This window comes from Arachis ipaensis, chromosome B09 (assembly GCF_000816755.2).
Source record: "Arachis ipaensis cultivar K30076 chromosome B09, Araip1.1, whole genome shotgun sequence".
Lineage (NCBI taxonomy): Eukaryota > Viridiplantae > Streptophyta > Magnoliopsida > Fabales > Fabaceae > Arachis > Arachis ipaensis.
In genome coordinates this window covers 108,358,531-108,373,453 of record NC_029793.2, presented here as the reverse complement: position 1 = coordinate 108,373,453, position 14,923 = coordinate 108,358,531, and the positions used below count along the sequence as shown (strand labels likewise).

The following is a 14,923-nucleotide window of genomic DNA, read 5'->3' as shown; positions in this document are numbered from 1 at the left end:
CAGAAGTCGTTTGTGCTTCCTAGAACTTCAATTGGCCGAACTCAAGGGGAAGAGGAGCTACGTTACCGTCAACTTCTATCGGACAAAAATAACGCCAACTTGTAGAGGAGAAAGACACGAACACTTTTGATGGATTAGATTTTTAATTAGAGTTACGGATTGCAAGAAATCGAGATCGGAAGCTCAAGGAAGTTCATGGTTTCTCTCTTCTCACAACTAGAAAATGGATTAATACAGACAGATTTACAGACAGATTTAGTCTTTATTACATACGGATTTTTGGTTACCGACGAAATTACCGACGGATTTTGTCCCTCTGTAAAGCCCCGTCGAAAATTATTTACCGACGGATTTTTACCAATTACCGACGGATTTTCCCTCTGTAAATTCTCCATCCATTTCCTTGAGGCGACGAAATTTTCGACGAATTTTTCTTCTGTAATTACAGACGGATTTTCCGACGGATTTTCCGTCTGTAATTACAGACATATTTTCAGACAGATTTTTCGTCTGTAATTACAGACGGATTTTCAAACGGATTTTCTGTCTGTAATTACAGACAAATTTTCCGTCTGTAATTTGAACTTTGGAAAATCATCTCACACTCTGATTACAGACAGAAAATCCGTCTGTAAATCTATCAGTAAGGTAAAATATTTTTTTTAATTTTTTTATTGCAAAATAAACCTGTTTTCATACAAAATAAATATAAAAAAACTCAATTCAACTCATATAAATTATATATATTTTTTTCTTTGAGATATATGAAAAATATATCTATAATATTTCTTTGCATATAACTCTACTTATTCAATAATATACAGTTATACATCCATATGGAGTGAAAATTACATCCATGTCTCAAAAACATTAGTAGAGTAGCGTCTTTAGAATTTTCTAAAATTTCTTGAACAATGCAAGCTAAGTTAAAGACCACTCATATGGTAAGTGTAGAACTTTATGGCAGCTATGTACACTCTATTGATTCTACAATGTCCTAATTTCCTGCTTTTTCCTCTCCTTTTGATCCTTCAGCCATCTTCCCATTGTCCTTCCTCTCAGCAAACTCCTGTAAACCTAGTATGCAAAAGTTTACAAGAAGAATAACAAAGAAAAAGAGTAATGAATGATTGAGCTTTTATTTTTAGTATATAATCATGAGGTTGAGTGTAATGTACCCCATTTCTGAACAAGTTTTAGTATATAATCATGAGGTTGAGTGTAGCACCATCATCATTACCAGAAACTAGATCCTTATCAATATACCATTAAGTTGCACAGAAAAAGTGAGTAAAAGAGTACCTTGCAAGAAGGCAAGTAACTTCTGCTTCCTCTCTTTTAGAGAAGACTTTTTAGGTTTGACAGAAACTTGAGCATTAGCATGGACCTCAGCCAATTGCAGCATCTGAGAAGTGAAATATCATAGCATCAGTTACTAGTTTCAAAAGAGAATGGTTAGACACTTAAACAGTAGTTTAACAAAGTAACAAAAAATAGGTAGTTATACAAACAAAAAGGAATAAAATAATAGTTATATACATACCCACTATTCAAGTGGTAACATGGAGCCTTTGACCCTAATACTTGTTTTCCAGTTTCTTAATTTAGAACCTGTGTTGTTCCCAGTCACCGAGTGCTTGTTTTTCAGTCCCACAAATACCACACTTGCAAACAACTCTGAAGTAGAGGAAAATGTATATTTACCAAAAAGCAATAAATGAATCATTTTACATACAGAAGTAATAGCAACAGCAGATTCAAAATTAGCATCAATGAGTTTGAAATCCATTAATGAAGCTTGAGAGATAAGTTGCATTAGCTATTAGAAAATATGTGCAAAATATTAATTGACAATCAAGAAAAAGAAAAAGGCATGAATGTATTATCACTTGCCGCACCTCACAAATAAGAAGTTATACGTAGTAATTAGCTACAGCAATTTAAAAAAAATTACAACAGAGGACAGATACATATGAACAAGTGATGCTTACAAGTGAAGGCTTGAAAAATATATGCCTTCCACGCCATTGCAGAGAATGGTGACCTTATTTGGAAGCCCTCCTAGCTGCCCATTGGAAGAGAGAAAGTATAGGGAAGAAGAAAAGAACATATGGCATACATAGTATTCTCCTGTATGTATTGATTAATGAGGGAGCATAGAAAAAGAAAAGTGTTATTGGAAAAGTGAAATGGAAAGTGTTGTCTCAAAATTTGACATGCTTGTAAGTTAGTAAGGATTCCTTTTGTTTCAAGATAGCCAGGCAAATTCATTCCTCTGCTTCTTAACTAAAAATTCATTCCTCTGCTTCATTAAAAAATTAGTACTGTTAACATAATAAATTATTTTTTGTTCAAATTCAGGCATACTTGTGGAATAGTCACCTTTTGACAATAAAAAGAACAATAAAAAGCAGTTACATGAAATTATCACTAATACTGGGATAGGAATAGGATCTTCTGTGATCTTCAAACTTAAATCAATAGGAATATCAAAATATAATATTGCTCTCTATAAAATAATAATAATAATAAAAAAAAAGAATCAAATAAGTGAGATTCAAGTGGCCCACTTATATAAAAACTCACCTTGACCATAGCCAACATCTTTATCTAGCCAAGCATAAACTGCAAGAATATCCCATAATTTTGACAAGTTCTCTTGCTTCTCATAAAAGACCAATGTCCTATCAGTGCGAATCACGTCAAGACCTTAATTCAGAATACAATATTCCAAACTCATCAATTCCTTCTCGGATTTGCTCCCTTTCCATCTCTTTTATCTCTTCCTACAAAGTAATAAAAGAAGATATAAATCAATAAGAAACTAATAGTTTGGTGATAACACTAAAGAAGAATAATCCATGTAAATTGTAAAGAAACATCTAGTTAGACACAAAGAACCTCACCTACCATGTCACTAGACCCTTCATATAGCCAGGAAGACATTCAAATTCTGTTTCCAATATCTTTATAAGAGAGCTGGAAGGTTCAGGTGACTCTAAATTCTCCTTGTTTGCCTCTAAATTTAGTTTCAAAATAATACATAAAAAAATCTCTTTGTGGCTTATGGTGGGATTTGAAGTATTGAAGCAAGAAAGAAAACTATTACCATCAGATAATAAATTCCTTCCCTCAAATGCCACTATTCTGTCTACCACAGGTTGCTACTGCTGCTTAAACTCTTGATGCCTATTCAACCATTGCTCAGGAAATGAGAAACTTGCAGCAATCATCTACAGAAATGTGGAAATAATATTCACAACTTTTAACTTACATCTCAAGTTCTTGTGGAAATAAATCAGCAGCACCGGTGCAAGAAAATAAGATAGTGGTACAAACAGAGTTAGTAACAAACAAATAATCAAAGCAAAAGTTTTGTTTTCATGAAATCAACATCAACATGACCGACCACAAGACCAGATCAAGTGACATCCCTTTTAACCAGAAAATGAAGAATATTGGAACCAAAACATATGCATGAAATTCTCACAACCAACAAGAATGCCAATAGAGGCAAGTGGCATAGCAGTATCACTAACCTCCAGATGCTAACGTGGCCAGACAAGCATCTGAGAGTCCAAGTTATTTCAAACTCATAGATTCATCAAATATGAAGAGAACTAGATTAAGGGACAGACACCAATAAAATCAAACGGGATGAAAATATCATATCATTATCTAATCTTTTTAGTTTTCATAGCTTCAATATAGAATTTCTGAAAACAAAGTACAGAAATAAATCAAATGGATGAAAAATGTAAAACACAATCATATGTGAATTGATTTTGGTATCATTCAGGGTGGCAGATCAACATAATTTCATTATTTCATCTACAGAATTTTTATTTTCATTTTTTTCAGTTCTATGTTAAAAATTGTTCAGCAGCCAAAAATTGGAGAAGGATACAAATCATCTTCGTTGAAGCTAGAATCCGGCACAGGAGCTAAAATCTCTCCTTCTTCTTCTTCTTCTTCTTCTTCCCCATCCTCTTCATCCTCAAAATCTGGAGCTAATTCCTGAAAATAGAAAATTCTCAATCCAACAAAACAAAGGAAGAAAAAAATGCAAAGTAAAAATGGAAAGAGGAGCGAGAAGAGAAAGTAAGAAGCACCTGGAACGTAGTCGTAGCTGCTCTTGAGACGATCTTCGAGTTCAAGTAGATCGGAGTGGTTTTTCTTGAAACTAATAGATTTTCCATAAAAAACGATTCCTTGATTATTGTAAAGTAGGGTACAGAACACAACAAGAAGCAATTTCAACAAATTAAATAAATAATTCAATTCCAAACTCTGCACAAATTCAGTTCAGAATCTTAAAAATTAATTGGAAAAAAAAGATGAAACTGAAGAAGCATTGGCTTACCGGAGAGATGGCGAGATGATAAAGTGAGGACCAGAGATTCAGAAACGGCAAGGAGCAGAGAATCAGAAATGACGCACGGTGAGGAGGGGAGGAACCTTTCGCGATGGCGACGCCACGAGCTCAACTTAGAACTTCGTGCGACGACGAGGAGAGGAGGAATGATGCGAAGAGGGCCGAGTAGAGCTTCCACAGATGACGAATACACCCACAGTTAGGCCCCGCCGGCGGCGACAACACCTTCTACCGGAGGAGAAGAGTTCGACGACAACTTTGAAGAGGGATGAGGGCTGCTGGCAACGCTCGAAGAAGGTTTAGGTTAGGAGTGTGAATGGGGAGTGTGAATGGAACTCGAAAGGGTAGAATCTAAGTTAGGGTTACCTCAACATTTCCGACGGAAAATTTAAATTACAGACGGATTTTTCGTCTGTAATAATTTAATAAAACGCAGCATTTTGTTTATTTAATTACAGACGAATTTTCCGTCTGTAATCATTTCCCACTAAAAAAAATTAATTTTACCGACGGAATTATCGACGGATTCTGTTTTCCGTCTGTAATTTATACTAATTCATTTTTTTTTGTTTTCCGACAAAAAATCCCTTTGAAATTCCGTCTGTATTTCCGTGGGATAAAATCCGTCGGAAATATCCGTTTGTAATAACTAATTTTCTAGTAGTGTCTTCTCTCTCTCTCGGTTCTTTCTTTCTTACTTTATTCAAAAATGAAGCATGCAAAACCGGTTAGGAGCTAATGATCATGCTTTAAAAAAAATGTTACACGTTAGACAGGTTTAGATGTCATGCTTACTCTGATCCACGGTTCTCTTTTTGGCTTTGGCAAAAAAAAAATGAATGGAATCAAGGAATGATAATAATTAAATGAATGCAAAAGGGGAGGTAGGTGTCACGTTGTGTATATATATACATATATGAATCCAAGCCTTAGCTTTCTTTCTTTACTTCCTTAAGGCATTCGGCCACTTTCTCCTTTTTTTTTAAATAATAATAATAATAATAATAATAATAATAATAATAATAATAATAATTTTTGTTTTATTAAATTAATTTTGGATAATTAATTTAAATTTAATAGAATAAATAATAATTAAATTAAACTTCAATAATTATAAAATTCTATTTAATTATTTTTGTTAAAAATAATTTTTTTAAAAATTACATCTCAATATAATATATTAGCTCATAAATAGCTAATTATTTAATTTTTAAAAATCTGGAGTCTTACAAATTACAAGAGCATAGAGAAGAGAAAGAATACGAGTTACTTTTAATAATTTATCATACTTTAAATTGTAGAATATGAGGATTCCTAAAAGCCACTGTTTTAGTAATAGAGTATTCAAAGAAATCTAGTTAAAGTAGGAACATGTTGAGTGTGGGTAAAATTAACAAGAAATAAAAGAATTAAAAAAAATAGCAAATATGAACATGAGTAATCAACAACAAAGAATTGCAATGACTTCATCTATCATAACTAATAAATAGTTCAGTGACTCACTGTTATGAAACCTTAGTCTAAAATTAGAAGAAAAATAAATCATACTCATTTAACGATATAATGGTGAAGCCTGCTCTACTGCATGATATAGCTAGTCCTTGTTTAGTAATGCCAATCTATTTCTCAACAACTTAACCTTACCTGAAAACCACTTCGTATAACTTGGCTGACACATTATTACCATTGTTTATGGCATTGGTTAAGCATCGATTCCAAATGGCATCTTGTCATATTAGGCCTCCACTAACTCAAGCATATGAGCCGTAAGCTTTTCAATTGTTGAGGTTGAAGTCTCACCAGATTGATTTGACTGCCAAGAAAGAAGCCTAAATAGATCTACATTGGTAGCAAAAAATTAAGTATCAATTTTCATCATCATATCTACATTAGAAATTTTTGTATTATCAAATAAGTTGTCAATAAGTTCTCGTTCTAGTTATTGTCCCCTTTCTTTTGTTGTTGCAACTGCTTTCCTAGTACCTCTATCAACTCCAAACAAGTTTGACAATGTATCATAATGTTTAATTTGCATTCTTTTCATTTTTTGTCCTATAGAAATGATGAAGAAAAATAATTAAAATCAGATAACCTTTTGACAAAATTACACATACTATTAATTAACAGACAAGTGTTAATTGGATTACCTTTATAAAATCATCCCAAACTTCTTCAGGTTCAATCTTTTTCCTGAAAGGATTCCATGAAAATCCACCAAATCGCTTTAGCAAAATGATCTTTTAAAGTTTTTATTCTGTTTTTAACGTGTTGTTTAGTGATGTGTGGGGCCAATTGTTGAGCTTATTCACTATGTTGAGCTTATTCATTGCCTCTTCTTCCAATGCATTTAGTAATACAAGATCCATATCTTCAGTCCATCTTAATTAGTTTTTAGACAATTGACTAGAGTCTGCATTTTTCCTTTCCCTTGCCAACTTCTAAATTGCAATATCACTTTAAAAGACACTTAAAATACTATACACGATTCATTCATCTTAAATTACATAACAAGGATTCAATATGCATACATTTAGCTTATCAGAATGCTATATTTGAGCACCTAACAAAAAAGTATTAATCGAAAATTATTATAAAAGCAGCCAAAATATTTACATATAACATATATTTTAATTTTATGGCCACAACTAATTTCAATAAGTATTCCACATTTCACTTGTAAATCTATCTCTTAGCAATAGTGTTATTCAATACTCTTCATCACATACTTGTTGTGATCTCGATATAATTCCATCTTACTTTGTAACAATTTTCGATCTACTTCAGTATTTAAGGATGAAAGAGTCCAATAGCAAAAACACCACAAATCTCCAACACAAGAACAATATGAAAGAATCTACAACACAATATAAAAACAACTATAAACAAGCAAAAATATAAGTAAAATAATAATAATAATAAGTATACACCGAAATTTTAACGAGAAAAACTCCCTCAATGTGAGAGATAAAAACTATAAGTCATGCATACAACTAAATATGAGATACAAGAGAGTCTTAAATAAAGCACAAATCGTGCATACAACCACCCAAAGCACCAAAGCACCAAAGCTTATAAATGAGTAACAAAAAGATGAAAAATACCCAAACTAAAGATGCTGTACGAAGTTAATTTCTCTCACTACAGACCTTCAATCAATATTTCCACCATTCAAAATGAAGAACAAAATGAGATAAACATGCCGTCCAAATTTCAGACTGATCCAACAATGAACAAATGAGAAACTGCTGTTCAATAATTCTGTATAACATCAAAAATTTTGTTTCTTTCTCCTCTCTCACTTTGTGGCTACACTCTCTATTTTCTCAATGACCCCAAAATTTTTGTTAAGTTAGTGACAAAAGGGTGCAAGAAAACACCCGAAAAAATTGGGTTTGGGCTTCACATGGAAAAGAAACAAGTTCAATAAGGGAATCATCAATGTCAATGATAAACCACTATTTTATGGTAAATTTTGGGTTGAATTGGATGGATTTTATTAACTTACTTTGTATTTATTCACCGAAATAACATAGTTTTGTGAATTTCTCCTAATTGTGCTTAATGATTAAAAATATATTTTTTAGGCTCTTATTAAATGACTAAATTTAATTCACTTTAATTCCATTCGATGCCTTGATGTGTCTGTTGAGTGATTTCAGGCTTAGAAGGCAAGGATGGCTTGAAAAAGTGAAGAAAAAGCATGCAAAAGTGGAGAATTCATGAAGAAATGAAGTTTGGAACACCTCATGCCTTATGCATACACATGAATCTTAAGTTGTACATACGCATGCCTCATGCGTATGCATATTTTGGAAATTTGCCATGTTGTGCGCATGACTGCCAGCACGTGATTTCACTTAAGTGAACATGTGGGTCGTGATTTTAGGGCTTTCTTGGGCCAATTCATCTCATTTCTGAAGTATTTCAAACAAAACTCAAGGAGGAACAAGGGGAGAGCAATTAGGATAGTTTTTGCCATGTTTTAGGTTAGATTTCTAGAGAGATAAGCCCTTTCTTCTCTCTAAAATTTAGTATTTTAGGTTTAATTTTCTCCTTAGATTTAGGTTTTGATCTTGTCTTAATTTAGTTTTCTTTACTTTTTATTGTTCTAGCATCTTAGTTTTCTTAGTTTATCTTATTAATTTCTCTATTTTATTGCTTTTAGTTTTATGAACTCTTGTTAATTGTGATTTTCTTTAATACAATTTGATGTTTTATGCTTTCTTGATGCTTGTTTGAGATATTGTTATTAGTTTCTTGCATTTGGTAGTTTTAGATTTTATTATTATTAGAATTTTACCATGTTTTACTTTTATATCTTTCAAGTGTGTGTGAACATGATTCTCTTAATTCTAGGATAGATTTTTGTAATCTTAGCTTGGAATTGAGCAATTGAAGTGACATTGAGTCACTAATGTCTGAATTGATTGATAATTTAAAGATTTAATTAATCTTGTTTCCATTAACAAGTAAGACCTATGGATTGAGATTGATTAAGCCCGGTTGACTTATCTCACCATTAGAGGTTGACGCTCTTGTAATTATCATATCATGGTTAGTGACATGAGATTTATTGATGTCTAATATTTTGGTGATTTAGGGTTGTTAATTGTTCTTGTTTCCATTGACGAGTAAGACCTATGGATTAAGACTGACTATACCTATTTGACTTTCTCTCGATGTTGGAGATGACGAAATGGGATTAACTCTAGGTAATAGCCATGTTTGTAGTCAATGACTTGAATAGAAAGCTTTGATTCTCAATGCTTGCCAGTGTCTTTTTAGCCTTTATCTTCCTTTAGTCATTAGCTTTACTTTCTTGTTGTAACACCCTAACTTTTAGTATCTCATGATCGCACTAAAAGCACAGGCGTTACTTACCTCTAAATCTTCAATTTCATACTATATTTATTTAATATTGAACCTTTATGAATACGAACTGAAATTTTTAATTAAGAAAATGAATATTCTTTATTTTAAACCACTTAACTACAAAGGTATATATATTCACATAGCATTAAATACATAGACTTACTCCAAGATTCTCAAAAACAAATTATACCCCTCTAAAAACCAAAATAATAAATGACGAGGGAAAAATAAATTCTAACAACTCAACTTGTGAACATAATCTTTTATGCTCCTGTAGCTCCGCACTAAACCTTCGCACCTATAGCTGAAAGGGGTGGAGATAGGGGGTAAGAACTAGGGAGTTCTTAGTAGGGTCAGGGTGTATAGTTATAATCATTTTATTACCATAGCCAACAGCAACAAATAATAGAATACATTTAGACTTAACAAACAAAGGACACAGAAATCAAGAAATCATATAGCACACCCACAATCACGAGAAACACACTCACAAACAAATATGTGCAAACAGGTATGATGCATGTCAATCCCTAGTGCAGGTAATGAACTCATTTCTCGGTTTCGACCTACACCCGACATAATCCAACTCGCAATGTTACTGTTCTGTGGGTTACCTAAAACAGGAAGGCCGATCTCGAATGAGATCTTCAGATCTGGACTGGACCGCCGTGCCCGACTTATTGGAGCTTGAGATGCTGATGGTCCTCGATCACCGGAGGGGGGTGGTACCTACAAGAGACTCCGATACTTAAGTCAGTACGGGCTTTAGGCAGTGTTTCGAGGGTTACCTGAAACTGAAGGTCGATCTCGGACGAGATCTTCTGTGCTAGTCAGTGCTGTTACGTCCAACTTGCTGATCTTGGAGATGTTGCTGATCCTTGATCATCGGAGGGGGGTGGTACCTGCAAGAGACTCTGATACTTAAGTTAGTACGGGCTTTAGGCAGTGTTCCGAGGGTTACCTGAAACTGAAGGTCGATTGACGTTGGGATTTTTGCCAGTAAAGAATGTCATAAAAACAGTCGCGTTGTAGATATAGTCTCTAAACCGAAATATTTACAATAACCAATAATAAGGCACACGTTAGCAGTTCCCCGGCAACGGCGCCATTTTGACGTTGGGATTTTTGCCAATAAAGAATGTCATAAAAACAGTCGCGTTGTAGATATAGTCTCTAAACCGACAGAAATCCCTTCGTACAAACGTTTGGGTGTCACAAGTAACAAACCCCTTTGAAATTGATAACCGAGTATTCAAACCTCGGGTCGTCTTCTCAAGGAACTGCGAGGAAGTGTGTTCTTATTATTGGTTATAAGGGTTGTAATCGAGGTTTAGAAGGTGAGAAGCAAGTATTTTAAATGACGAGTGAATTAAATAGCAAGTAAAAATAAATAATAACTGTAAAACAACTTTTGGCAAGATAAGGGAAATTAGAAGTCCAACTTAGTTATCCTTCTCAACAATAATGAAAGTTGTATCTTAATTCCACTTGGTCAACCTTTACCAGAGCAAAGAAAAGTCAAGGGACTAATTAAATTGACCTTTGAATCCTAATTATTTCCTAAGAAAAGGTTGGGATTATTTAAGTTCAACTCAATTAGCAAGGTAACGATTATCAATTATGTTAAGTTTAATAACTGTTGAGTTATTGAATTCTTAACCAAAACCAAAAGGGGAAAAAGTAAATCGCTGAGATAATAAAAGTGTCCTTAGATGGGAAGCAATGGCAACTTAAATCAAAGAGAATAATCATAAACTGAAAATACCTCAAATTATCATTAATTCAATTAGAAATCTGTAACATGGAATAATTCGTAAATTATAATAATCAATTCAAATGTTGAAATAAATAAATAAAAGTAAAACTTAAAAGAACATTAAACCTAGATCCAGAGTTACTCCCAAAACAAGAAGAAATCCTAAATCCTAAAAGAGAGAGAGAGAAGATCTCCCTCTCAACTAAATCTAAATCATTGAAAGGTGAAAATATGCGAGCTCCATTTGAATGGGTGCATTTCCACATTTTATAACCTCTGGTCTATGCTGTCTGTACTTGGATCTGGGCCAAAAAGGGCTTCAGAATTCGCTGGGGGCGTATTCTGTAATTTCTGGTGCGTGGCCTCTGTCACGCGTCCGCGTGGGTCACGCGGTCACGTCATTCGGAGCTTTTCCTTGCCACGCGGTCGCGTCAGTCATGCGACCGCGTCATATGCGTTCTGCTTAAGGCGCGCGGTCGCGTCAGTCATGCGGCCGCGTCGCTGCTGATTCGTGCTTGGCACGCGATCGCGTCGTCCATGCGATCGCGTGGATACCAGTTTCTTTAAAGCTCCGTTTTGCTTTCTCCTTCCATTCTAGTGTGTTTCCTTTTTCATCCTTTAAGTCATTCTGGCTTTAGAAAATCTGAAACTACTCAACACACTAATCACGGCATCGAATGGAAATAAAGGTAATTAAAATAATTAATTTTTAAAGCTTAGGAAACATGTTTTTCATTATATGACATAATAAGGAAGGGAAAGTAAAACTATGCAATTAATGTGAATAAGTAGGTGAAGAGTTGAATAAATCACTCTAATTAAGCACAAAAGAACTCATGAAATATGGGTTTATTAACCTCCCCACACTTAAACACTAGCATGTCCTCATGCTAAATCCAAGGTAAATAATTAGGGTTAAAGTGATGGAATGTTATGAAATGCAACCTATGCTAAATGCATCTACCTAATGAGTCATGCAATTCTAATTCATCCACTCATATATAAAGCTTACATGTAGCTAAGTTAATTCACATTCTCAAGGAGTTGTGTATATATATATATAGCCAACCCTTAAATAATAAAGCACTTTAGCAAATGAGATAGGAAAGAAAATATTGTACAAACTTGCAAAACAATTAGTAAATTTTAAGCACAGATATATGTTGATGAGTTATTGAACTCTTACTGGATTTTGTGTTTACTCTCTAGTCACTCAGTGTTTATTGGGTTTATTCACTCTATTTTTTTTTATTCTTAATTTCTACAGCTTTGTTTTTCATCTAACCAATCAACAATTATAGAATATAGTCATACCAAAAAGTCATGAGGTCTTAATTAAGGTTGTAATGGGGTCAAGGTAAAGGTAAGGATTTATGTATAGGGTTAAGTGAGCTAATAAGCGAATCCCTAATTAGACTAAGATCTCACCTAACATACACATCTAGTAAAATAAAATTTCTTTACCTAATTTCCCATAATTTCCCACTTATTGTTACATGCTCATGTTTCACTTTTTATTTTATTTATTTTTTTTTCTATTCCATGTGCATTATTTTTATTGGGGAATTTCCTTTTTGTATTCCCTTTTATTTAGATGCTGAAAAATAACTTTTTTTTTAATGCACATGATAATTAAATCACTTAGATTTTCTTATGAGCATGCTTCCCAAATTTTATTTTATTCCTTTTTACTTTTTCTACCCTTTTGTTTCTATTACCCATGTTCCCAAAAGGTCTCCCACATTTAACTCTATTCATAATTTTCTATCTTAAGCTAACTAAGGATTCACTTGGGATTTTCCTTTGTTTTTCTGCTTAAGGCTAGTAATTTGGCTAAATAGAATAAGGGGTCTTAAAAGGCTCAAGGGGATTAACAAGGGTGATGTAAAAGGTAGGCTGATTTGGGGTGAGTGAGCTAAAATCAAATGATGGCCTCAATCATTCTCTTGGTATGTATCTATTCTATATTCTATAATTGGACATATAAATTAAAGCAAAGTAAAGAACATCAGAATAAAAAGAAATGTGACACACAGAAATGAAATTATGGTTTGAATGCAACCATACAATTTAAGCTTAAGACTCACAGGCTGTGTGTTCTCTAACTCAAGAATCATATATCATTCATATATTGTATGTAGGTTTAGTTAAAAATTCCCATTATTCTCTTGAAAAAAATTATTTAGGGTAGCTTTTAAAGTTTTAATGTTCCTCCTTGATGAAATGTTGTCAACTAACATGTAATGCTATATATACAAGGTGTGAGTTATTTTGATTCTGTTAAAGTTTCTAGTTTACTTCCTTTTTATATTTTTCTATTTAAACTATACTATCTTATGCTAAAAAGGGTAAACTATACTAATTAATCCACTAATAAATCAGAATTGCAAACTAAACTAAATAACTAAAATATGAACAAAAAATGCAAAATGCAGAAAATAGAGTAAAATACACAAGTAGCAATGTATATGTACTCAAAAAATAACAGTAAAAGAAAAAGAGAAAAATACAGAAAAAATATCCAAAATAAAAGAAAAAGTATGTAGTGGTTCACCAAAATAAACGCCAGAGATGGCGACCTCCCCACACTTAAAATGAAGCATCGTCCTCGATGCTCAATCAAGCCTGGTGTGAAGGAGTGTCATCAATGGTAGGGATGGTAGCTGGGGTCTCCGTGGCGGTGGTGGGTTGAGGGTCTGGCTGCTGTGGAGGTGGGACGGACTGGAGCGGGATCTCCGGATCTGCAGCCTCTATCTGGGGCATAACCTCCTGATGCGAGGCAGCCTGCTCTGTGGATGCCTGCTGAGGAGTCTCCGCCTGGGAATGAGGCTCCTCCTCGTGCTCATCCTCCTCCTCGTGCTCATCCTCTGATGGCTCTGAAGGGGTGTCGGGCTCGGAGGGGATGTTGGCGCCCTGTCTGATCATCAGCTTCAGATGGGAATAGCGTCGCCTGCTGCGGCGCTCTAATCTCTCATACCGGTGCCTGTTACGGTGCTCCATCTGATCAAGCTGGCGGAATAGACAGTGCACGAGGCGATAGACCGGCTCAGAGGCGAGTGGAGGTGTAGTGGTGGCAGCAGGGGCAGCTGTGGATGAAGAGGGTCCAGCAGACGAAGGGGCTGTCTCATCAGTAGCAGTGACAGGTCGTGGTCTGTAGCCCAAAGCAAGGAAGTTCCTGCTGTACGGGATGATCTTCCTGCAGTCCGCTGCTGGTGGTCTCTCATCGGCATCCTCCCAAGGCACATCAGCCTGACGGCCTAGCCGTGTAACCAGGTAAGAAAAGGGGAGGGTGCCTCGTACGTGGGCCCTGGCCATATAATGCCGGATAAAACGAGGTAAGTATATGTCCTTACCCTCCAGCACACACCAAAGGAGGGTGATCATGGTAGCCGGGATCTCCGTCTCGTGAGTACTCGGCATCACAAAATTACTCAAGATCTGATGCCATAGCCGAGCCTCATCGTTCAAGTACACTCTTTTGATCCCTCTAGGCATAGTGGTGTTTTGACCCATCTCCCAAGGAACAGCAGGGTCGAGAGCTATCCGTGCCTTTACGGCATCCCAGTCAAACTACATCTGGCCCATGTCCTCCTCAGCCTGTACAAAACCTTCTGGCTGATCGGACTTGGCTGGGAGCTGGAGAATGGTCTCTATGGCCTCCTCTGTGACCAGAATTTGCTTTCTCCTCAGGTTCACTGCATCTAGGGTGGTAAGGTAGTAGTTGCAATAGAATTCCCGTACCCAAGATGTATTGACTTCTGTCAGTGGTCTCTCCAGAAAGAACCAGCCCCTTTGCTTGATTTGCTCAGTAGTGTACTGCTGGAGGGCCTCTGGAATCTTCAAGGTACGTTCCAGGTATAGGTTTCTGGAGTTTGCAAAAGCCGGGTACTTCAGTTCACAGTACCGGTTTGCAAATTTTA

At 35.1% G+C, this 14,923-nt stretch overlaps 3 long non-coding RNA genes across 4 annotated transcripts; all 3 read right to left on the bottom strand.

The window, feature by feature from the left end:
- LOC107619276 lies at positions 815-2,073 on the bottom strand. Its single transcript, XR_002354446.1, has 3 exons — positions 1,544-2,073; positions 1,303-1,405; positions 815-1,077 (listed from the first exon to the last, which is right to left on the bottom strand). It is a non-coding gene; the product is annotated as an uncharacterized LOC107619276 (long non-coding RNA).
- On the bottom strand, positions 2,610-3,831 carry LOC107619274. The gene is made up of 4 exons (XR_002354165.1): positions 3,275-3,831; positions 3,110-3,189; positions 2,907-3,019; positions 2,610-2,786 (listed from the first exon to the last, which is right to left on the bottom strand). It is a non-coding gene; the product is annotated as an uncharacterized LOC107619274 (long non-coding RNA).
- Positions 3,860-6,841, bottom strand: LOC107619275. Of its 2 annotated transcripts, XR_001615599.2 has the most exons (4): positions 6,831-6,841; positions 6,028-6,029; positions 4,113-4,183; positions 3,860-4,010 (listed from the first exon to the last, which is right to left on the bottom strand). It is a non-coding gene; the product is annotated as an uncharacterized LOC107619275 (long non-coding RNA). The 2 variants fall into 2 exon arrangements; XR_002354166.1 differs by lacking the exons at positions 6,028-6,029; positions 6,831-6,841 and having other exon boundaries at positions 4,113-4,325.